The following is a 24,368-nucleotide window of genomic DNA, read 5'->3' as shown; positions in this document are numbered from 1 at the left end:
TATTGTTCAAGCTGATCCAGCTCTTATGGATTTTTCTCGGCCTAAAATTGATGACATTCAGTCAAGCATCCTTCATCCGGCTATTCAAGCTAACACCTTTGAAATCAAGCCGGGCACTATTCAGATGGTGCAGAATTCTGTTTCTTTTGGAGGAGCGGTAACTGAAGACCCCAACATGCACATAAGGAATTTTGTCGAGATCTGCAGCACTTTTAAGTATAATGGCGTGACTGATGAGGCTATCAAGTTGAGGCTTTTCCCATTCTCACTGAGGGATAAAGCTAAAGACTGGTTACATTCTGAACCAGCTGGGTCCATCACTACGTGGCAAGATCTTGCGCAAAAGTTTCTGGTAATGTTTTATCCAATGGCAAAGACTGCTGCTATGAGGAGTGCTCTTACTCAGTTTGCGCAGCAACCTACAGAATCTATGTGCGAGGCTTGGGAACGCTACAAGGAAATGTTGAGAAAATGTCCACATCATGGAATGCCGGATTGGATGGTAATCACTGGTTTTTATAATGGTTTGGGGGCCCAATCTCGGCCCATGCTCGATGCAGCAGCTGGAGGAGCCTTATGGGCTAAAAGCTATACTGAGGCGTATAATCTTATAGAGACAATGGCTACAAACGAGCATCAAAACCCAACTCAGAGGATGACGTCAGGCAAGGTAGCAGGTATTCTGGAAGTTGATGTAGCCACCGCTATTGCAGCTCAGCTCCAAGCGCTATCAATGAAGGTTGATTCTCTGGCTACGTATGGAGTTAATCAAATAGCTATGGTTTGTGAGCTTTGTGCAGGTTCTCATGCTACGGATCAGTGTTCTCTTGTCAACGAATCTGTTCAGTATGTGAATAATTATCAGCGACAACAACAGCCTGTGCCAGCGACCTATCATCCTAACAACAGAAATCATCCAAATTTCAGCTGGGGGAATAATTAGAATGCTATTCAGCCAACATATCAGCAAGGAGTAAGTAAACAGTTTAACCCGCCTGGATTCCAGCAACCACAGCAGTATGCTACAAGGCAATCATATCCTTAACAGGGAAGTGCAGCTGCACCTACTAGTGCTGATTTTGAGGAACTTAAGCTGTTGTGCAAGAGTCAGGCGGTTTCTATCAAGACCTTGGAAAATCAAATCGGTCAATTAGCCAATGCAGTGCTCAATCGTCAACCTGGCACTCTTCCCAGTGACACGGAAGTACCAGGCAGGAAGGAAGCTAAAGAGCAAGTCAAGGCTATTACCTTAAGGTCTGGAAAAGTAGTTGATGCTGAAAAGGCAAAAGAAGTCGAAGCTGAAGTTAGAGATGAAGAATCTAAGCAAAAGGAGAAAGTGGCGGAACCAAAGAAGACTACTGTTGAACACACTCTGTCTGAGGCTAATACAGGGGAGAAACATCTCTATCCTCCACCACCTTTTCCTAAGAGATTGCAGCAACAAAAGCTGGATAGACAGTTCGGGAAGTTTCTGGAGGTGTTCAAGAAATTTCACATCAATATACCTTTCGCTGAGGCTCTGGAACAAATGCCTAGTTATGTGAAGTTTATGAAGACTATTCTTTCAAGGAAGGTGAAACTGGATGACCTTGAAACCGTTGCTCTCACGGAAGAATGCAGCGCTGTTCTGCAGCAAAAGTTACCACCAAAACTAAAAGATCCAGGAAGCTTCACCATTCCTTGCACCATTGGCAATCTAACTTTTGACAAATACCTTTGTGATTTGGGAGCAAGCATTAATCTGATGCCATTATCGATCTTTAAAAAGCTGGATCTGCCTGATCCAAAACCCACATACATGTCGCTACAATTGGCTGACCGTTCCATTACTTACCCAAGGGGCATAGTTGAGGATGTGCTCGTCAAGGTGGATAAGCTCTTCTTTCCTGCAGATTTTGTTATTCTAGATTTTGAGGAAGATAAGAAGATTCCCATAATCTTGGGAAGGCCTTTCTTGGCTACTGGCCGTACCTTGATAGATGTGCAAAAAGGGGAACTTACTATGCGGGTCCAAGATCAGGATGTGACCTTCAACGTATTCAAGGCAATGAAATTCCCTACAGAAGATGAGGGGTGCTTAAAAGTGGATGTGATTGATTCTGCGGTTACTTCGGAACTCGATCACATGCTAATGTCTGATGCATTGGAAAAGGCCTTAGTGGGGGATTTTGACAGCGATGATGAAGATAGCAACGAGCAATTACAATATCTGAACGCTTCTCCATGGAAGCGAAAGCTCGACATACCATTTGAATCTCTTGGTACTTCTGACCTTAAGAATGCTGAAGGAAAGCTCAAACCATCAATAGAGGAAGCACCTACCTTGGAGCTCAAACCATTACCTGAACACTTGAGGTATGCTTTTTTAGGTGATTCATCTACGTTACCTGTTATTATTTCAGCTGACCTTTCAGGTAGTGAGGAAGACAAGCTCTTAAAGATTTTGAGAGAATTCAAATCGGCTATAGGATGGACCATAGCAGACATCAAGGGGATAAGTCCTTCATATTGTATGCATAAAATTCTGTTAGAGGAAGGTAGTAAGCCAACTGTGGAACATCAGCGAAGACTGAACCCGATCATGAAGGAGGTGGTGAAGAAAGAAATTCTGAAATGGCTAGATGCATGCATCATTTATCCTATTTCTGACAGCTCGTGGGTGAGCCCCGTGCAATGTGTACCTAAGAAAGGAGGTATCACTGTGGTCGTAAATGAAAAGAATGAGCTCATCCCTACTCGAACAGTTACAGGATGGAGAGTATGCATGGATTATAGAAAATTGAACAAAGCCACAAGGAAGGATCACTTCCCTCTCCCATTCATTGATCAAATGCTTGACAGATTGGCGGGACATGAGTATTTTTGTCTTCTGGATGGTTATTCCGGGTATAATCAGATTTGTATTGCACCAGAGGATCAGGAAAAGACTACCTTCACTTGTCCATTTGGCACATTTGCTTTTCGTAGAGTTTCATTTGGGTTATGTGGCGCCCCGGCCACCTTTCAGAGATGTATGATGGCTATATTCTCTGACATGATTGGAAATAACGTCGAAGTGTTCATGGATGACTTCTCCGTCTTTGGACACTCATATGAGGAATGTTTGAATAATCTGCGCGTCGTACTCAAAAGATGCGTGGAAACTAATTTGGTGCTTAATTGGGAGAAATGTCATTTTATGGTGCGTGAAGGCATTATCCTTGGGCATAAGGTCTCTAGCAAAGGTCTGGAGGTGGACAATGCCAAGGTGGGAGTCATTGAAAATCTTCCCCCACCTAATTCGGTGAAAGGAATCCGTAGTTTTCTCGGTCATGCGGGTTTTTATCGGCGATTCATCAAGGACTTTTCAAAGATATCTAAGCCGTTGTGCAATTTACTTGAGAATGATGTGCCTTTCAAATTTGATGATGAATGTTTAGCAGCATTCGAGACTCTCAAGGAGAGTTTGATCACGGCACCAGTTATTACAGCACCAGATTGGACATAACCGTTTGAGATGATGTGTGATGCGAGTGACTATGCGGTAGGTGCAGTTCTGGGACAGCGCAAGAAAAATCTCTTCCATGTGGTCTACTATGCGAGTAAGACTTTAAATGGGGCCCAATTGAACTACACCACTATTGAGAAGGAGCTTTTGGCTATAGTCTTTGGCTTTGAGAAATTTCGATCTTATCTGCTTGGTACGAAAGTAACAGTATTCACTGATCATGCAGCTATTCGCTATCTGGTTTCTAAGAAGGATTCAAAGCCGAGACTCATTCGTAGGGTGCTTTTACTTCAGGAATTTGAGTTAGAGATCAAAGATAGAAAAGGTACTGAGAATCAAGTAGCTGACCATCTCTCTAGGTTGGAGAATCCCGATTCTACTTCACAAGATAGGACGTTAATCAATGAATCTTTTCCGGATGAGCAGTTGTTTGCAATTCAGGAGGAAGAACCATGGTTTGCAGATATTGTAAACTATCTTGTCAGCAATATAATGCCGCTTAATTTGACATCCGCTCAAAAGAAGAAGTTTCTGCATGAGGTGAAGTGGTATATGTGGGATGAACCATATTTGTTTAGACAAGGAGCTGACCAGATCATCAGGAGATGTATCCCGTTCTGTGAGACGGAGGGGATATTACGAGACTGCCATTCCATGGTTTATGGTGGACACTATGGAGTTGAGAAGACGGCAGCTCGTATTCTGCAAGCAGGTTTTTTCTGGCCTACTTTGTTCAAGGATGCTCATCAGTTTGTTTTAAGGTGTGATCGTTGCCAAAGAGTGGGAAATTTGTCAAGGAAGGATGAGATGCCATTAAATGTGATGCTTGAAGTCGAGGTCTTTGATGTATGGGGAATCGATTTCATGGGGCCTTTTATCTCGTCTTGCAATAATCAGTACATCTTGCTGGCAGTCGATTATGTCTCAAAATGGGTCGAAGTTAAAGCTTTACCGACAAATGATGCAAAGGCAGTGCTAAATTTTCTTTATAAGCAAATTTTCACAAGGTTTGGAACGCCTCGGGTAATCATAAGTGATGAAGGATCGCATTTTTGCAACCGTAAGTTCACTTCTATGATGCAGCGTTATAATGTGAATCATCGAGTAGCTACTGCCTATCATCCGCAAACAAATGGTCAAGCGGAAGTGTCTAACAGAGAGATAAAGCGCATTCTAGAGAAGGTTGTATGTCCGTCAAGGAAGGATTGGTCTTTAAAGCTCGATGAAGCTGTTTTGGCTTACAGAACAGCATACAAAACTCCACTTGGGATGTCACCGTTTCAGTTGGTGTACGGTAAGGGATGTCATCTACCGGCGGAGCTTGAGCATAAGGCCTACTGGGCATTTAAGAAATTGAACCTGGATTTAGATGCAGCTGGTAAGAAAAGAATGCTTCAGCTTAATGAACTTGATGAATTTCGACTTCAAGCGTACGAGAATAACAAAATGTATAAGGAAAAGGTGAAGAGGTGGCACGATAGGAAGCTACATCCTAAGTTATTTGTGCCAGGGCAACAAGTTCTGTTATTCAACTCTCGGCTCCGACTTTTTCCTGGGAAGTTGAAATCAAGGTGGTCTAGACCTTTTATTGTCAAAACTGTGTTTCCACATGGAGCGGTGGAAATTTTTGAGAATGATTCGGACCAAGCATTCAAGGTTAACGGTCAGCTGTTGAAGCACTACTATGGGGACATGGCAAACCGAGAGGTGGTTAGTGCCATTTTGTTGACTACTTGAGAAAGGTACGGAACGTCAAGCTAATGACGAAAAAGAAGCGCTGCGTGGGAGGCAACCCATGAATTGTTGTTACAGGAACCCTTAGAAGTTAATAACCTATCCAAAAACACAAAAAAAATCAGAAAACAGGGGCTGAAAATTTTTTTTCCAGAGACCCTCTGCGCGCCCGCGCAGAAATGCTAAGCGGCCGCGCAGGGGTCGAATTCCAGAAATTTTTTTGCAGTTCAGAAAAAAAAAAAACAAAAACAAAAACACAAAAACCCATCACAGCCCATAAACCCACGAATTCTTTTCCCATTACCCCATAATTTTATCCCTCAACCCCACTCCTAATCTAATTTAACCTACTCCACACCCTATATATACATACACCTATCCTACATATCTCCCACAAACTTCCTACACTTAAACTCTCTCATAAACATCAAAAATCAGTTCTTACACACTTTTATTCACAAATCAATGGCACCCAAGAGAGCACGCACTATTGACAGCAGCAACACAGTTCCTACTGCTGATTTATCAAGGGGTACTGCTGCAAGGCCTCGGTAAACTGACAGAGCTGCGGAGGAGGAGTACACTAGGCTGTTGGGGAAGCCGATTCTAAAGGAGAGGGGGTTTTTACCTTCAGGGAGGGATGGTGAGTTGTTGCCCATGATTGCAGAGAAGGGGTGGATAGCTTGTTGTGAGTCACCCGAAGCAGTACCGATGAGTGTTGTTCGCGAGTTTTACGCGAACGCGAAGGATGAAAAGAATGGGTTTTCTGTAGTTCGTGGGCTGACGGTTGATTATCATCCTGCGGCAATTCGCCGTGTGATTGGACAGCGAGAGAGGAAGCCCGAGGAGGAGAACTGGAATGAGAAGACTGCTGAGGATTTTGATTTGGATTTGATTTGTGCGACTCTCTATCGACCGGGCACAGTTTGGAACCGCAGTCCAGCCAATAATGAGTTTCGTCACTTTCCGGTGATCGCCATGAACAGGTATGCCCGTGCATGGAATGCATTTATATGTGCTAATATTTTGCCTTCTTCACATGCACACGAGGTCACAGTTGAGAGAGCACAGTTGTTGTGGGGAATTCTAAATGAGGAATACTATGTGGACCTTGGTGAGTTTATCTACCAAGGGATTCTGAAGTTTTTGAGGGGAGCAAAGCATATGAACATACCTTATGCATCCACGGTTACGAAGCTATGCCGAGCAATAGGAGTGAACTGGCCGACTCATGAGCAGTTGCAGTTGCCAGCAGCTCCGATAGATTCTGGCACTCTGAATGGGATGCAGGAGTGGACCGGTGGTGAGCCTGAGGAGCATGGGCTGGGTTATCGTCTTCCAGGAGGGCGTCCAGCACGAGGTGCTACTATGGTTAGGCCAGGGCGTGGTGAGGCTGGTTCTTCGAGAGCTCAGGAGGGTGCTGGGATGGGTGATGCCCAGTATAGGAGGCTTTCACGGCGGATGGATGCCATGTATGAGACGCAGAGCAGGTTTGCTCAGGAGCTCACTCTTGCGTTAGGGACTGCTTTTCGAGGCCTTGGAGCTGATATCCAGTGGCCAGTTTTTGGTGAGGACTCTGCATACCCGCCGCCTGATACTCCACCCACTGAGGGTGATGATGATGATGACTCCGAGTAGGTATACCCTGTGTTCCTTTCTACTACCTTCACTGGGGACAGTGAAGATTTTAAGTTTGGGGGTGGTAGTTAAGGAATATTTTGTGTGTGTCATATAGCTGCATATTCATGATAGTTAGTTCATATAGTTGCATAATTTTTGCCATATAGTTTTTTTATATAGCTTTATTTGTTTGTCATATCATATAGCTCATGCATATACCATGATCCCTTTTGCAATGATTTATCGACTGAATTATGATATTGATGCGAGTGTAGTGATAGCATTTAAGTGATATTAAGTTGTGTAGGTTGATATGCATGCTAGAAGCACTTGTATTTTCACTAAGTCTTAGAGAATGCTTAAGGGCTAGATTGTTGTTATGATCTGATTATTTTCGAGGATAATCTATTTATTATGCTTTGAATTTGATAATAGGTTCTTAGTGGTAAAGGCATGAAAAAGAAAAAGAATGGAGTAAAAATGAAATTTGTTGCTAGTTGTGGCTAGGCGTCAAATGGCTAGTAGCCGGCTCGCATGTTATGCGAGTAGTCTAGGGTTGAGCAAGATGGAGCGAAACGCACTTGCTCAGAGAAAAAAAAAATTTTTTTTTTTGCATAATTGATCAAGAGTGGGCTCTTTGGTATTCGAGTTATTAAGTTCTTAGGGGACTTTGTGCCTAGTGACCTAAGGCTTTTAGAGTCTGGGATCCGCTAATCTAACGCTCGTTACATGGATACCATTGTATAAGTCTTTTGTGGACCTCACTCATTGCACGGTCAAATAAGCATTTGAGTTGTAAATAAAAAGCACGATTCCGTAGTAAGCTCCAGAGTTCTTGTAGTGTTGTATATCACTTTGTGCCTAGAATTTTTATTCTTTGTATAATCGTAGGATTGCCTTGAAGATAGTCTAGTCATAGTAATTGGTCTAGTTCCGAAGCATATGTGTTAAGCATTTGCACACACCACGTTTCTGGCTGTATGTCCGTTTGCATGAGTTTATTGATCTTTAGTGTCTAACTGCATTCGTTGAGACGTGACAATTTGGTTGGTTAATTGTAGTAAGGGGGATCGTTGCATTTTCATATAGATTGTATTCATGCATATTTTTATTTGTTTTGAGTCTGTGACGCTTGAGGACAAGCATCGATTTAAGTTTGGGGGTGTGATAAGTGGCATTTTATACCACTTAGAACGTCTTAAAATGGCTTAAATTGGTGTCTTGAAATCAAGTATTTTGTGTATTTGATGCATTTTTCTAGTGTTTATGCATTTCAGGGTATTAGTTGCATTTCGGAGGAGGAATCATCAAGAATAAGCCTTGGCATGTGTTCACCGTTGAGAGAGGAAAAGAACGGGCAGATTACGGCGAAGAAACGGAGCAAACCTGGAATTTTTCCAGTAGGGTCCTGCGCGCCCGCGCAGCAATGCTGAGCGGCCGCGCAGCAGCCTTGCTCGCCCGCGCAGAAATGCTGAGCGGCCGCGCAGGGTCGGGGAAAAAGTTGAATTATTTTAGACTTCTACTTCTATTTGGCTTCCAACTTCTATATAATCTGAGTTTTATGGGACTATTATATAAGTAGATTTGAGACGTTTTCATAGAGAAAAAAGAAGAAGATTATGTTTTAGATTGTGTTTTGCGCAAGGAGCGAAGGAGATAAGGAAGAAGACCGATTTAACACACTGCAGTGAAGAGGAAGCATATTTTCTTGTGACTCTTGTTTCGTTGTAATGTTGGATGCTAGTTTTCTTGCTTTGACTTATTTACTCTTGTGACGTACTCTGTTTTAATATAATTAGTTTAGTTATTATTTTCTTGTGTTGTTTATCATGATTTCATATGAACCCATGATGGCAATAAGTTATATTATGGGCTAATTGTGATCATGGGGTTGCAACGGATTTATTATGGAATTCTTTAGTTAATTGTTTAATACTTTAGTGTGTGATGATTGCATGATATCTAGTATTGGTTGTGCGTATTCGTCTTATGTGCGTCGCGAACATATAAGATAGGGTGTTAATCTCTTGTGAAGCGACGGTGGATCTTGAGATTTAGAACTTGCCATGCTAGCATAGGTTCATGTACATTGTGCATGATTAGTGGGTAACTCTAACAGTTTTATTTGCCCTATGTAATCAAAAGGGATAACTTGTGCTTAAATCGTTATGTTGTCAATTTCTGTAGACATATAGGAACTCAACATGATTGATGACTACTCAACTTCTATCTTAATTGTGGATGCTTGGTAGAATGGTATTAGTACAATGAAAGTTGGCTTTTATCAGTTTCGTGTTATTCGATTAATATCATCACTATCACATGCTAAAGGTAATAACAATGGCTATAGAAGGAAGTAATAATGAAGTTGTGATCTCATGAGTGTTTTATTATTGATAAATTGAAGTGTTAGTTAAGTGGTTAATTAAGTAGTTAATTATAGTTAATATTTAATCAACAATTTTAAGTGTTATTATCTTAACATTGAGAAGTAATCATACATTGGTGAGTGAGTTAAATTAGACAATAAATTAGTCTGAGTCTCTGAGGGAACGAACTAGAAAGTATTCTATATTACTTGCGAACGCGTATACTTGCGTGAATATTAGTGCGTGTTTTCGCCCTAACAATGTAGCACTGGTAGCTGGTCTTGAAGTAAATCTTCTCAGTGTCAGCCAATTTGCAGACAAGGGTTTTAAGGTTTTATTTAACAAAGAAGAATGCACTTTTATCAGCAAGAAAACTGGTGAAGTTGCTCTGAAAGGAACAAGGAAGGGAAGCTTGTTTGTTGCAGAGTTGGACTCAGCAAATGAGGATAAAATTTGTTACTTCTATACCAAGGCATCTGTAGAGCAAAGCAAGTCATGGCATAAGAAGCTATCTCACTTGAATTTCAAGGCAATCAATACTCTAGTTAAAAATGAGTTAGTAAGAGATATGCCTAATCTGAAATTTGCTCAAGTTGAAGTCTGTGATGCTTGTCAAAAAGGTAAAATAAAAAGATCAAGTCACAAGAGTAAATCTGTGAATTCGATAAGTGCACCTTTGCAACTTATTCACATAAATTTATTGGGACCAATTAATGTCCAGTCAATTTCAAGAAAAAGATATGCACTTGTGATGGTGGATGACTACTCAAGATATACATGGGTAGAATTTATGCACTCTAAAGATAAAAATCCACACATCATAATTGAGCACATGACGAAGATTGAGAAGCAGATTGAAGATCGGAATTGTGTGAAAAGATTGAGGAGTAATAATGGAACAGAGTTCAGGAATGCAACCTTAACTGAATTTTGCAAATACAAAGGCATTGTTCAAGAATTCTTAGCTGCTAGAACACCTCAACAAAATGGGGTAGTTGAGAGAAAGAATATAACACTAGTAGAGGCTGCTAGAACAATGCTGCAAGATGCAAAGTTACCAACTAGTTTTTGGGAAGAAGCTGTGAACACTGCCTGTTATACTCAAAACATATATCTCATTAATATGAATCTTGGAAAACCACCCTACTCAATCTTGTCTAAAAGGAAGCCTACTGTGAAGCATCTTCATGTGTTTAGAAGCAAGTTCTATGTTTTGAAGGACAACTCTGAATATATGGGAAAATTTGACTCTAAAGTTTTTGAGGCAATTTTTTTTGGGATATTCATTGGAAAGAACTGCCTACAAGGTTTATGTGCTTGAAAAAAAGAAAATTATGGAAAGTACAGATGTTACTTTTGATGATGACAAGTGCCCAGGCTTGGAATGCCTTGATGAAAATGAAGCAGAAGCCCTAAAGTTTGAAAATCTCAACATTGATAGTGCTTCTGAAGCTGAAGTCAACACAGATCATAGAATAGATGGAAAGTCAACTAACAAGTGAATCATGAGAATGGAAGCTCATGGACCTGAATTTGATAGCACAAACTCAAGGGGAGAAAGAGAGAAAGGTTCTGCAAGTCATGTCAATGGTGAAGAAAACACATAAAACTCAAGTCAACAAACTCATACCAGAATGAGGGATAGAAGATACACTAAAAAAGCAATTATTTGTGATCCAACTGCTGGAGTGAGGACTAGAATTACAACTGCAAATGAATGCCTTCATGCATGTTTTCTTTCACAAGTTGAGCCAAAGAAAACTGAGGAAGCTCTTCTTGATCTTGATTGGATATCTGCTATGCAAGAAGAGCTAAATCAGTTTGAGAGAAACCAAGTTTGGAAACTGGTTCCGGCACCAAAGAACAGAAGTATAATTGGAACAAAGTGAGTGTTCAGGAAAAAAATGGATGAAAATGGAACAGTCACCAGAAATAAAGCAAGGTTGGTTACAAAAGGCTACTCACAAGAAGAAGGAACTGATTATGATGAAACTTTTGCTCCAGTTGCAAGACTTGGAGCAATAAGGATTTTTCTTGCATTTGCTACACATTCAAATTTCAAGGTATATCAAATGGATGTGAAGAGTGCATTCCTTAATGGTGAGTTGGAAGAAGAGGTTTATGTGCAATAACCACCTGACTTTGAAGATCTAGAATTTCCAAATTTTGTATACAAGTTACTCAAGGCTCTCTATGGACTAAAACAAGTACCTAGAGCTTGGTATGCCACACTATCAGAATTTATGATTAAGCATGGATTCACTAGAGGTACTATTGACAAGACTCTCTTCTACAAGAAGTATGGTGATGATATGATCCTAGTTCGGATCTATGTGGATGATATTATCTTTGGTTCTACAAATGAAAAGTTTTGCCAAAGATTCTCTAAGCTTATGCAGAGTGAATATGAAATGAGTATGGTGGGGATATTGAGTTACTTTCTTGGAATTCAAGTCAGTCAAAGAAGTGATGGAATCTTCATCAGCTACACTAAGTATATCAAAGATTTGTTGTAAAAGTTTGGTATGGTTGATTGTTCACCTGCATCTACGCCCATATCTACAGCTACAAAGTTGGATGAAGATTAAAAGGGAAAGAGTGTAGATATCTCAAGCTATAGAGGAATATATATATATATGTCTGTGTATGTAAATAGCTTAAACTTATACAAAAAATGACGTCAAGAAGTACTAAAAGCAAAAATAATTGGAAAACCTCCAAAGCAACCCTATTGGTCACTTTCCGAACTTTTATGTGATTAAAATATTATATCTCGCACCAATCAATCAAATAGGTTGGTTGAAAAATTTAATATGTCTAATTGCAATCATGTTTGGTCCTAAAGTTGGTTGCAATAGATAAATATTACCGACTGTTGCCTCAGTCGGTAAATTTGTCTATGTAATTACCGACCAATGTGGTTGGTATAGAGTCAGATGATAAGTTAGATTAAAAAATAGAAATGACTGGCTTATATCGACCGTATTGTATGAGTTCGATCGATATACGATGAATATAGTCATTGTTCGCATAAATCCCAAGAAAAGCCACAATCGGTCATGATTAAGTAGATCAGTCGTAATAGTTGGTCGGTATTGGTTATATCATGTCTTAAAAATTTGCCCGATAGTTTTAAAGCTATCAGGAAAATTTTTAAATTTCAAATAAAAAACCAATAATTAAATCCATTGTTCATCATTTACAATCCAAAAAAAATTAAATCGCAGTTCATACCTACACCGAATAAATTAACATAATTAAAACAAAAAAAAGAACATTCAACATTCTCTAATATGGATGTAAGTCATCTTTAAATACTCGATCACCTTCAATTGCTCTTCAACTTCCTCCATCCTGATCCCACACTTGTCCATCTCACAAATTAGTTGATTTTCGATCTTCTTCTCCTACATCTTTTGTTCAAGCTTTGATAAGTTTTCCTTCGCTTCGGTGAGTTACCAGACGACTTCCCTGTAGAAACGATCTTTCGCATCCATGCCTACATTTATAAAAAATACAAACAAAATATGTTAGATCATATATATACTCCATATTTATACATAAAGACATGCGCGCATGAACACACACAATTATAACCATCATCAATATATATATGTGTGTGTATGCAATATACCTCAAAATTAACTTATAAATTTTGAAACAAAATCAAAAGATGATATAAACTATAAGTAAATAGATCATATGCATGTATATATAACCATAATCGGTCAAAAAACATAAACACTTCATTTTCTGATAACTGCAGAGAAAATTAGAGATCATCTTTTTCACCCGAAAAAAACCGACCAACACCCGATTGGTATATTGGTCGAAGTTAGCTGATGTGTAGATCAGTTTAACGGTTATTCAACAAGGTTTGACTTTTACATTTATCGACCGAACAACATTCAATTTACTTGATCAGAATTTTGTTTGATCTAGACACCACACGAGCAAGAGTAAAAAATATTTGACAACCTTTGACCGTGGTCAGAATAAGTGGTCGGTAATACACATATACTGATCGCCATTATCTGTAGGTCATTATTGTGTTTTAAATTCCGACCGATATTTCTGCACGGTCATTTCTTGTCATTATTTTGAGTTGGTCGAAATAAGCTGGTCAAAAAAGCCATATTTCTTGTATTGTGTGTTTCGTGTAGTGTGATATCTTCCCTAACTAGTACATATCACTTACTTTTTACTTTTTGATAGCTTCATTTCTCTCTCCCAATTCACAAGTAAATTTGATTATTAAAAAATAAGTTAGGACGTAGGAAACTAGATATTGCTTGGAATCAGACAAGTTTTGTATCTTAGAGGACTAAGTGTATATATATATATATTTCACATAAAGTTTTAGAAATTTGTTGAAGTTGCTCTTTATTATAATAAAATTTGGTTTGTAATTTTCTTGGAAGTATAGGCAGGTGCTACACCAATGGACTATGAAAACTACATGAACACTTACCATTGTTAGACTGTAATATAAATTCATTTTTATTAGTCCTTCTAATTTTAACACTTTATAGTTTTAAAATGAATTCTTTACTTAATATGGTATCAAACTTATGAAGGAGCTCACAAAGTTTGACTCAGTGTCAAATTTATCACTTATTTAATACAATATAAAACATGTTAAGTACTTTTGTGAGTAAACTTGCCCCTATGCATAAAACTGATCTTCAAAAATTTGTGATTTTATGTGTCAAATGAACAAGAATATATATATAAATATATAAACTTGCAAGAGGAAGGAACATAATTCTATGTTTGGAGAAAACAAATTTATGGAAGTTGATTAGAATGTGAGATTTAGGGGTTAGAGAATAAAATTACAATTTTTCTAAAAAATAATTACTTGCAGTTTCTTCATGGTGGTGAAAAAGGAAACTGTGGATTAGCTCCCGAATGTAGGTTACATGTGTGTAATGCTGGAGAGGTTGTGGCACTTTCTTAATATTTTATATGTGACTTATACAATACAGTGGTTTCAAAATATATTATGTAATCTCTTGATTTAGTTGTTACAAATTTATTCTATTCATTGCAAATACTAAAATTTGTAACTATTATAAGTCATTAATGTGAAACTACATATCAGCAACTACATGTATTATAAGTCATTTAGCCTTACTAAAATATATAACAAAATAACAAATATGAAGAATGAGTACATTGGTAAAAAAATGTTCATTCCTACGATGCCTCCTAAATAAAATGTTGTGTATCATATCCATTATCTTGTCCATTATAATCGTAACAAAGTCGTTCTCCCTTTTTTATATTACGAAGAGCGATAAGATAAACATGACATTTACCACGAACATTGTACCTCACAGATTTGAGGTTTTTCTTCTTTCTTCCCTCCCTGTATTTTTACAGCACTAGTCAATATTTTGGTATGGGTATCCATATTTTTTAGACAATGAAAAATATAGAATTAAAGGGTATGAACCACATAAATACTTACGCAGAATGGTTGTTAATGCCACTGCAAGAAAGGAAAAAGTGACAAAAGCAAGGCATTTGTCACAAATGAAGAAAAGCTGGACATACACTTCAGATTCTGAACATGAGGTGAACTATGCCCTGATGGCAAATGCTGATAGCAGTCATGAAACTACTGAATTGAAGGTACCTCAAACAACTTATGCCTTCCATACTGATGATATTACTGAGTTGAGATTATATCTTAAAACCATGTTTATTAGTTATAGAGATCAGACTTTAACATGTGAAAGATTAACATCTGAAAATCTTGCTTATAAAAATAGAAATGATTATTTAGAAAAGGAGTTAGTTTTTCTTCATCAAACTAAGAAAGAAAAAGATGATGCTTTATATGTTAGAGATGAAGTGTTAAAATTGAATGAATCTCTAAAAGCTGACTTAGAAAAGGAAAGAGAGATTATCAGAACTTGGACTTACTCTGGCAGAACAACTCAAAATTTATTAAGTAATGGAAACTGAAAAGAGGGCTTAGGTTATGGAGATGAACAAATTGAGTCAATTGTTGTTAAACAGACTGCTAAGCCAAAAGTAAATCCTGTTAAGTTTGTAGCAAAAACTATAAAATCTGATTCTGAAAAGATGAAAGAGTCTGTGACAGAATTCAAAGATAAGTCAACTTCTGACAAATTAAAACATGATAAACCAGCTGAAGTCAACATAGGCTTAATGATAAAAAAGCAGCTTAAACATAAGCTGAAAGAGATTAGGAATGTCAACAAGTTAAAGGAAGCTAGAAAAAATAGGAATGGAAATGAAGGTGTGAACAAAAGCAATAATTATATGTCTGTTCCTAATGCTCCTAGAAAGAAATGTTAAAACTGTGGAAACTCTAACCATCTTGCTTCTTTTTGCAGGAAGAATAAAGATTTAAACTCTTTACCTCGTAGATCAGGAGTTAAGAGTCAGTCTGTTAGGTTTAAACCACAAAATCCTTGTTTTCATTGTGGTAGTTTATGGCATTCCATTTATACTTGTAAGGAATATCATAGTCTGTACTATGATTATTATCAAATAAAAACTTCTTTGATGAAAGTTACTTTAATTCCTTCTAGTGTAAAGTCTGATGCAAAGTCTGATATAAATTCTGATAAACATCATGTCAGCATAAACTCTGAAACTAAATCCGCTGCAAATGCTAACGAACTTAAAAAGGCCAAAGGATCCAAGCAAGTCTGGGTCCTTAAACTAACCATTAGTGGTCTTTGTGATTGCAGGGCAACAGGAAAAATATCCTAGTACGGGATAGTGGATGTTCAGGACATATGACTGGAAATAAAGCCCTGCTATCAGACTTTGTGGAGAAAGATGGCCCAGGAGTTTCTTATGGAGATGGCAACATGGGAAAAACTCTGGGATATGGCAATATAAATCTTGGGAATGTCATCATTGAATCAGTAGCTCTTGTCTCAGGACTTAAACACAATCTGCAAAGTGTGAGTCAAATCTGTGACAGAGGTTATCATGTGGATTTCTTTGAAGAACACTGTGAAGTTGTAAGCAATTCTACAGGAAAAGTGGTTCTGAAAGGTTACATGCATGGTAATATTTATGAAGCCAGACTTTTAATAAGTTCTGATGGATCTGCAATCTGTCTATTGAGTAGAGCATCAACTGAAGAAAGCTGGAATTGGCACAAAAGACTCTCTCATTTAAATTTCAACAATATAAATGAGCTAGTAGAGAAAGATCTTGTGAGAGGACTGCCAAAATCAGTATTTGCTCCTGGTGACCTTTGTGATTCATGTCAAAAGGCAAAACAAAGAAAATCTTCTTTCAAGAGCAAAATTGAATCTTCAATTCTTGAGCCTTATCACCTACTGCATGTTGATCTATTTGGTCCAGTCAATGTCGTGTCTATTGCAAAGAAGAAATATGCTATGGTTATAGTGGATGAGTTCACAAGGTACACTTGGTTGTATTTATTGCACAAGAAGAATGAAACTGCATCTACTCTAACTGATCATGTCAGACAGCTGGATAAGTTGGTCAAAGATTATGTTAAAATTATAAGAAGTGATAATGACACTGAGTTCAAGAATTCAATCATGGAAGAGTTTTGCAAAGAGCATGGAATCAAACAGGAATTTTCTGCACCTGGAACTCCACATCAAAATGGAGTTGTAGAAAGAAAGAACAGGACTCTCATTGAAGCTGCACGAACTATGCTTGATGAAGCAAAGCTACCAACCTACTTTTGGGCTGAAGATGTGCAAACTGCTTGTTTTACACAGAATGCTACACTCATAAACAAGCATGGAAAAACACCATATAAGATGATGAAGAAAAAGAAGCCAAATCAGAAATACTTTCATGTATTTGGATGTAAGTGTTTTGTTCTTAAGACTCATCCTGAACAGCTGTCAAAATTTGATCGAAAAATTGATGAAGGAATTTTCATTGGATATCCACTTTTCACAAAAGCCTTCAGAGTCTACAATTTAAGAACAAGGGTTTTCATGGAATCTATCAATGTATCTTTTGATGATAAGAAGATTATTGGACTTGAAGATTTCAATGATCATGATCAACTGAGATTTGAAAATGAAGATTTAAATTCTAATTCTGTAAATTCTGATGACTTAAACTCTAATCCTGTAAGTTCTAACGGGTTAAGTTCTGATGTCATTGAAACTGTGGTAACAACTCCAAAGGAAAATACACCTGTCCAGGGGGAGCAAGCTGAAGATCCTACCACAACTCAAGACTCTCAAGAAGCATCAGAACCTGTCACTGGCTTTTCAAGTTCTGATTCATCAAGTTCTGATGAGCCAAGTTATGATAATTCTGGAAACTCTGATACTTCAAATCCTGAAGGATCCAACTCAAATTCTGAAGTTTCAGAGAGCATAACTACAGGGGGAGCATCAGAAAATGCTGATGGAGACAGCATGGATCATGGGAGAGGATCAAGTTCTAGAGAACAACTTCCATCTACAAGGAAGTGGACTAAATCACATACACCTGACTTGATAATTGGAGATCCTGAAGCAGGTGTCAGAACTAGAGCTGCAACATCAAATGAATATCTCTATCATTCTTTTCTATCTCAGACTGAACCAAAAAAAGTGGAAGAAGCTCTTCAAGATGCTGATTGGGTGCAAGCAATGCAGGAAGAGTTGAATGAATTTGAAAGAAATAAAGTCTGTACCCTACTACCAAGACCAAAGAACAGATCTATTATTGGCACAAAATGGGTGTTCAGAAACAAAATTGACAGTGATGGCATAATTACAAGGAACAAAGCAAGGCTGGTTGCTAAGGGTTACTCTCAACAGGAGGGTATTGATTATGATGAAATTTTACAGTAGTTGCTAGATTGGAAGCCATAAGAATATTTTTGGCTTATACTGCTCACAAAAAGTTTAAAGTCTTTCAAATGGATGTGAAAAGTGCATTTCTCAATGGAGAATTGAAAGAAGAGGTATATGTTGAACAACCTCCAGGATTTGAAGACTCAAAATTTCCAAATCATGTCTACAGATTAGACAAAGCACTTTATGGCCTTAAGAAAGCTCTTAGAGCAAGATATGATATTTTAGCTCAATTTCTTCTCGAAAGTGGATTTCACAGAGGTACAATTGATAAAATACTGTTCTACCTTAACAATGGAAAGGACTTACTTTTGGTACAGATATATATTGATGATATCATATTTAGTTCTATATATGCCAAACTCTGTGAAAGGTTTGCAAAACTAATGCAGTCAAGATATCAAATGAATATGATGGGAGAACTTAGTTATTTTCTGGGACTTCAAGTCAAGCAAAATGAAGAAGGTACTTTTATCTGTCAATCCAAGTACACCAGAAACTTACTCAAGAAATTTAAAATGTAAGACTGTTCAATTACATCCACTCCCATGGCCACTGCAATCAAGTTAGATAAAGATACTGGTTCATCAGTAGATATTACTAACTACAGAGGTATGATTGGCTCTTTACTCTATTTAACTGCAAGTAGACCTGATATCATGTATGCTACCTGTCTTTGTGCAAGATTTCAGGCTGATCCAAGAGAACATCATCTAATAGTTGTGAAAAGAATTTTCAAGTACCTCAAGGGTACAACTAATCTAGGATTGTGGTATCCTAGAGAATCAGATTTTAAGCTAATAGGTTACTCAGATGCAGATTTTGCAGTATACAAAATAGACAGGAAAAGCATAAGTGGAAGCTGCCAATTTCTTGGAGGCAGATTAGTTTCTTGGTTTAGCAAGAAATAGAAATCAATTTCCACATCAACTGCAGAAGCAGAATATATTGCTGCAGGAAGCTGTTGTGAATAGACTCTTTGGATGAAGAACCGGTTACTGGATTATGGGTTAGAATTTTCTAAAATACCTATTTACTGTGATAATCAAAGTGCTATTGCTATGACAGGTAATCCAGTTCAACACTCAATGACAAAGCACATCAGCATTATGTACCATTTCATAAGGGAACATGTGATGGAAGGTACAGTGGAATTGCATTTTGTTCCAACAGATCAACAACTAGCAGATATCTTCACAAAACCACTATGTGAAGCTACTTTTACAAGACTGGTAAATGAACTTGGAATGGTTTCAGGTTCTTTCTCTAAATCTGCTTAGTTTTTGTTCTCATGTATTAGACTTTATGATCAGTGTTTACAGATTGTCTTATCTTCATGTAATCTGTGCTTAAAATTGAAATACATTAAATGTTGATTGTTATATGATGTGGATCTTTATACTCTAATAGTGATTTGAATGTTCTATGACTATTCAATCCATTGAGGATAACTGTGTTTGATGCTGACCTAGTAGTCTTTAACATACTACAAATCCCATGTTTGAATTAGTTGTTTATGTGGAAATTCATTAATACAAGCAAATTCTGATTTTGAGTTTAGTCAAGTTTACTTTGTGTATCTTATTACTAAGTCACAAACTAGATTTTTGCTTCTTATCTGTCAAATTCTGATGTTAGTAAATCTTAAGGATGAACCACATGGTTGATAAGCCTCACTTATCAAAAGAAAAGAAAAAAAATTAAAGTCAGGTACTCCTTTGAGATCTAGAGTAAATTTGTGGAAGGGAAGACCCAAGTGCATTGCCGGTATTAAGTAATATGCATTATAAAAGCAAATAATTTTTTCTTGGTGACTTTTCACATTCTCTGATTACTGGAGAAATATTCTGATAATAGAATAAATTTTGATAGCAGTTGTGACTCATTTACACTGAGAAGCCACTGTGAAAAAGAATTCTAAAATATGCATAAAATGAGCACAAACAGTTGAGGTGGACTCATGCACAAATTTATCCTATAGTAGACTTCATTATTAATGACAGATTTTAAGCACTTTTCTTAGTTATGCCTTATTTCTAAGATGTACTGCAGTTTATCAGACTTTAATCTTTATATGATAATTTTCTAATGCACACACTCTCACTCCATATGAATGATGAAAATTACTGTGGTGATTAAGTTGTTTTTGACAAACAACTAAGTGTCATTTGCATAAATTCTGAGGATAAGTTCTGATGGAAGTTCTGATGATTAAACTCTGAAGAAAATAAGTCAGTATTTGTATAAAGAATCACAGATATAAACATTCACTTTTTGAGTATAGAAGCCATATTCTGATGACTGTTAAAATATGATAATAGTCAAGTTCTGATATTAAATCTTGATGGAATATCTGATGCTTACGTGGCATTATTCTTTACTTGAATTATTTATGGTAAATTCTGAAACAGTCATAATTAATCAGAATATAAATAGGTGAGATAAAAATAGTCATAATCATTTGGGTTAGTGGTAAACGTGTTTGTCTTGAAAAACTAAATGTGCACGTTAATTATTGCTTATTTCTCGTGCCCACTAACTCTGCTTTAACTATTTACTGGCTGACAGGTGTACAAGTGTCAGTTTTACTTCTAAAAAGGACTGTTGAGTGGATAGAGTATAAATATGGGAGTTGAAAGATTTTCTAATCTTTTACCTACTTTTCTATTCTTAATCTCTCTTATTCTCTCTCTTTCTAATATTCTTTGAAGCTTTTTCATACAGGACTTTTATCAAACACTTTGTGCACAATATATTTTCTCACTTATTTCTTACAGAAATGGCACCAAAAGACATTATTTTCAATGGAGCAAAGTTTGTCCCCAACAATTACTTGGCTATTCTTAGCAAGAGTGAAGCCCCATCAGATCTTCATTTCGTTCAGGACTTTCTCGCTAACTCTGAGATAGGTTATGCACTCACCCAACCAGACACATTCTCAGGAACTCAAGTGCTGGAGTTTTGGAGGTCAGGCGTGTATAATGATGGTGGTGCCAATGGGTCCCCAAGTATTGTATATACAACAGGGGAGGATGCCCATGTGGTGACCTTGGCCACAGTTCGACAAGCACTCCATCTTCCAGAGAACTGCACATATTCAATAGTTGAAGAGCCAGTTCTTTAATAGCTAATGGCCAATCTGGGCTATGAAAAGACTCTGGCGAAGCTGGGATATTTGAAGAGACCCCACATAAGGAGGGAATGGAGTTTCTTCTTCGAGTGCATCACCAATCCCAATTCTCAGTCAACAAATTGGGTATTCTCTCATAAATCAAACTCATTTTGATTATGAAAATGTTGTTTTAGGCTTTATTGGGGATAGGATGACAGAAGATAGAAACACTATATATTTTGCTAGATCATGTCAGCTTATTTTAGTTCTTGTTGTTCTGATGCACCCCAATTAGCTAGTGAGTTAATTGAACCATTTAAACTAGCAATGAGAGCATTTACTGACTTATTATCTGCTGATAATAAGAAAACTGTTTTGAGACCCCTCCAAATCCCACAATCTGTCAAACAGTTTTTGGTAAACTCTGACCCATCCACATACACTGCTCTATATCCTGATGTCCAACCATCCCAACCTCCATCAGAACCTCCAACCACTGCACGACCAACCACTTCTCAATTATAACCTACCATCATGACATATTTCAAACCAACATAGTCATCTCAACCTCAACCATCAACACATAAAATCAGACCTTCATCTTCCAAATCTAAGAGGACAAAGTTTGTTCCTCAACCTCCATAAAAGGGAAGGAAAATGATTCTCAGGGATGAATCTGATAGTGAAGAGGAGCCAGTACAGGTTCATGCATCAGAACCTGTGACTGTTGAAGCTGAAAATGTGATTTTTCAGAAAGAAGTTGAAGCTGAGAATGTCACTTCTCAGAAAGAAACTGCAGCTCAAGATTCTGATTCCTTGAAAAGAAAGAGAACTGTAAGTTCTGATGCTGCTAAAGCGACTCCTTCATTGGCAAGAAGATTGAAGAAAATGAGGGCAAAGAGGTATAATGCTAAGCCTACATCTGAGGATACAACTGAAGCTGAGGAAGGGGATCAGGAATCTCTGATCTCATCAGAACCTGTTGTAATTGAAACTCTGCCATCCCCTACTCAAGCTCAAGATACTGTGCCAACACCTCATGTCTCTCCTATGAATGCTACAGATGATGCTGAAGAACAAGCTACAAATTCTGAAATAGATATTCACAATCTGAATATACTAAATGTTCTTTATCTGGAAGCTCCACCTACAACAGCTCAGATATCTCCAACTAATTCTCTAATCTTAAATGCTGATGCTGAGATACCATCTACACCAATTCTGGATCAAGAACCTGAAGATCAGAATTTAGATGAAGATAAAGTAGAAACTCCTATAGCCTCACACACTGTTGTGTTATCAGAGGATAATGAGTCTTCATCAAGCTCTAGAGATAGTGTGTCAGTACATACTCCAGCTCCTGTGCTTGAAAAAGAAGCATTGGTCAAGAAATTTGTTGAACAAGATGCTTTTGTACCTTGGGATGAAACTCATAGGGGAGTAGAGTGGACCAAGAAGTGGAATGAAACTGATTTCATTCCAAGCTCTAAAGTACTGACAGAGCACATTGCTAAAGCTGATGAGCTTGTGATAAATTCGGATGTTAAGACACAGCTCAAGATCACTGCTCTATCTACCAAGAACCTTCAAGGTCTACACTCACAAACTGAAGAAAAGGTTGATAAGCTTCTTGAAAAAGCTAAAATCTAGATATGGAGACCAAGCTTGATAAAAAGAGGTTTATTAGACCTATTTCTGAAAAGGTAGAAGTAATTGAGAAAGCTCAAGAGAAGCAACAGGCCCAAATCTCTGAGATCCTGGAAAATCAAGCTTCTCAACAGGCTCAATTGAATTATATTCAATCTTCAGTGAAACTTCTTCTCTCACTCCTATTATCAGATGATGCCAAAAAGGGGGAGAAGATATTTAAGTCTAAATGCTCTAATGATCAAATACTGAAGAAGAAAGATGATGAAGCTTATGACCAGGGAAACCCTAGCAAGGGTAGAGGTCAAGTTCAAAGTAAAGGGCAGAGCAGGAAGAGCATCAAGGTTTCTTCAAGGAAACTAATTACTGAAGTAAGCAAATCTTCTACTCAAAAGAAGACAAGTTCCGAAGCTGCTCAAACTCAAAATCTGATAGCAAGTAGTGAAACTCAAAATCTGATATCAAGTTCTGATGACCAAAATCTGATGACAAAGCCTGATGTTCTAATACAAGGTGGAAGTCAAGATTCTTAAAGGTTTATGCAAACTCTGAAGCTCAAGGGAAAGAAGACTACTGTCTACTACAAGGATCCCAAGATTCAGACACTTGATGAGGAAATTGCTAGAAGATTATTTCTGAAGCATAATCCAGGAATGGATTTAGAAAATCTCAAGGAGGAAGAAGCTAGATTTAAAGCTGAAAACAAAAATCTAAAGACAAAAGCTTCTGTTGCAAAGAAACCTCCAAGGCCTAAGGTAAAAGGCATTGTGATCAAGGAGAAGTCAAATATTGAGGCATCAAATCCTAAAACAAGATCACAATATGAGATTGATCCCAAAGACAAAGGGAAAGGAAAAGTTGATGAACCAACCAAGCCACTGGAGATAAAAATTCCTCAAATTATGATAAAGCCAGTGTGCAAAATGGTTCAAGTTATTGATAAAACTATTGCTGAAGATGAAGATGTTCAAACTCTGAAGAAAAGGAAGATTTCTGAAGAATCAAAGACAACCTCTGACAAGGCTCAAGTTGTTCAGAGTCAAGAATAGCAAGTTACAATAGAAACATCGAGTTCTGATAAAGTCATCAAGACATTAACCTCTGACAGTGCTCAAGTTGATTTAGACAAAATGGAAGTAGCTGATAAAAAGAAACTTCTGTGGAAAAATGTCAAATCATCAGATCCAAAGAAAAGTCAATTACTATCTACTTTCATGACTATTGGGTTAAATGCTAGAGAACCAAGAGACAGGGTTGGACTAGGTTCTGATGAAGCTAAGATTAAAACAGGAGTTGAAGTTGCTACTAGAGATCCATTTCTATTGACTGACAGACCTCTTGAAGATGTTACACAGAAACACCTTGATAAGGTTATCTCTGTTCAAGTGGTACTGGATGCTCATAACAAGCACAATGTCAAGGAAAATCTGATTCTATTTCTTGAAGATAAAAGGACATATCAAATGTCAGAATCAGACGTGTTAAATAAATCACTGAAAGAACTTCAATTCTTTCATTACCTTTTAGAGGTAAAATCTAATATTACTAGGAGATGGTCAAATTTCATATTGAAG

The 24,368-nt window shown here is 37.5% G+C and overlaps 1 non-coding gene across 1 annotated transcript; it reads right to left on the bottom strand.

The window, feature by feature from the left end:
* Positions 1-382: 382 nt before the first annotated feature.
* Positions 383-489, bottom strand: LOC141722395 (small nucleolar RNA R71). Its single transcript, XR_012575416.1, has one exon. It is a non-coding gene; the product is annotated as a small nucleolar RNA R71 (small nucleolar RNA).
* Between the last annotated feature and the right edge of the window lie 23,879 nt (positions 490-24,368).

Source organism: Apium graveolens, chromosome 4, assembly GCF_009905375.1.
Source record: "Apium graveolens cultivar Ventura chromosome 4, ASM990537v1, whole genome shotgun sequence".
Classification (NCBI taxonomy): domain Eukaryota; kingdom Viridiplantae; phylum Streptophyta; class Magnoliopsida; order Apiales; family Apiaceae; genus Apium; species Apium graveolens.
Note: the sequence above shows the minus strand (reverse complement) of the source record. Positions and strands in the feature narration are given on the sequence as shown.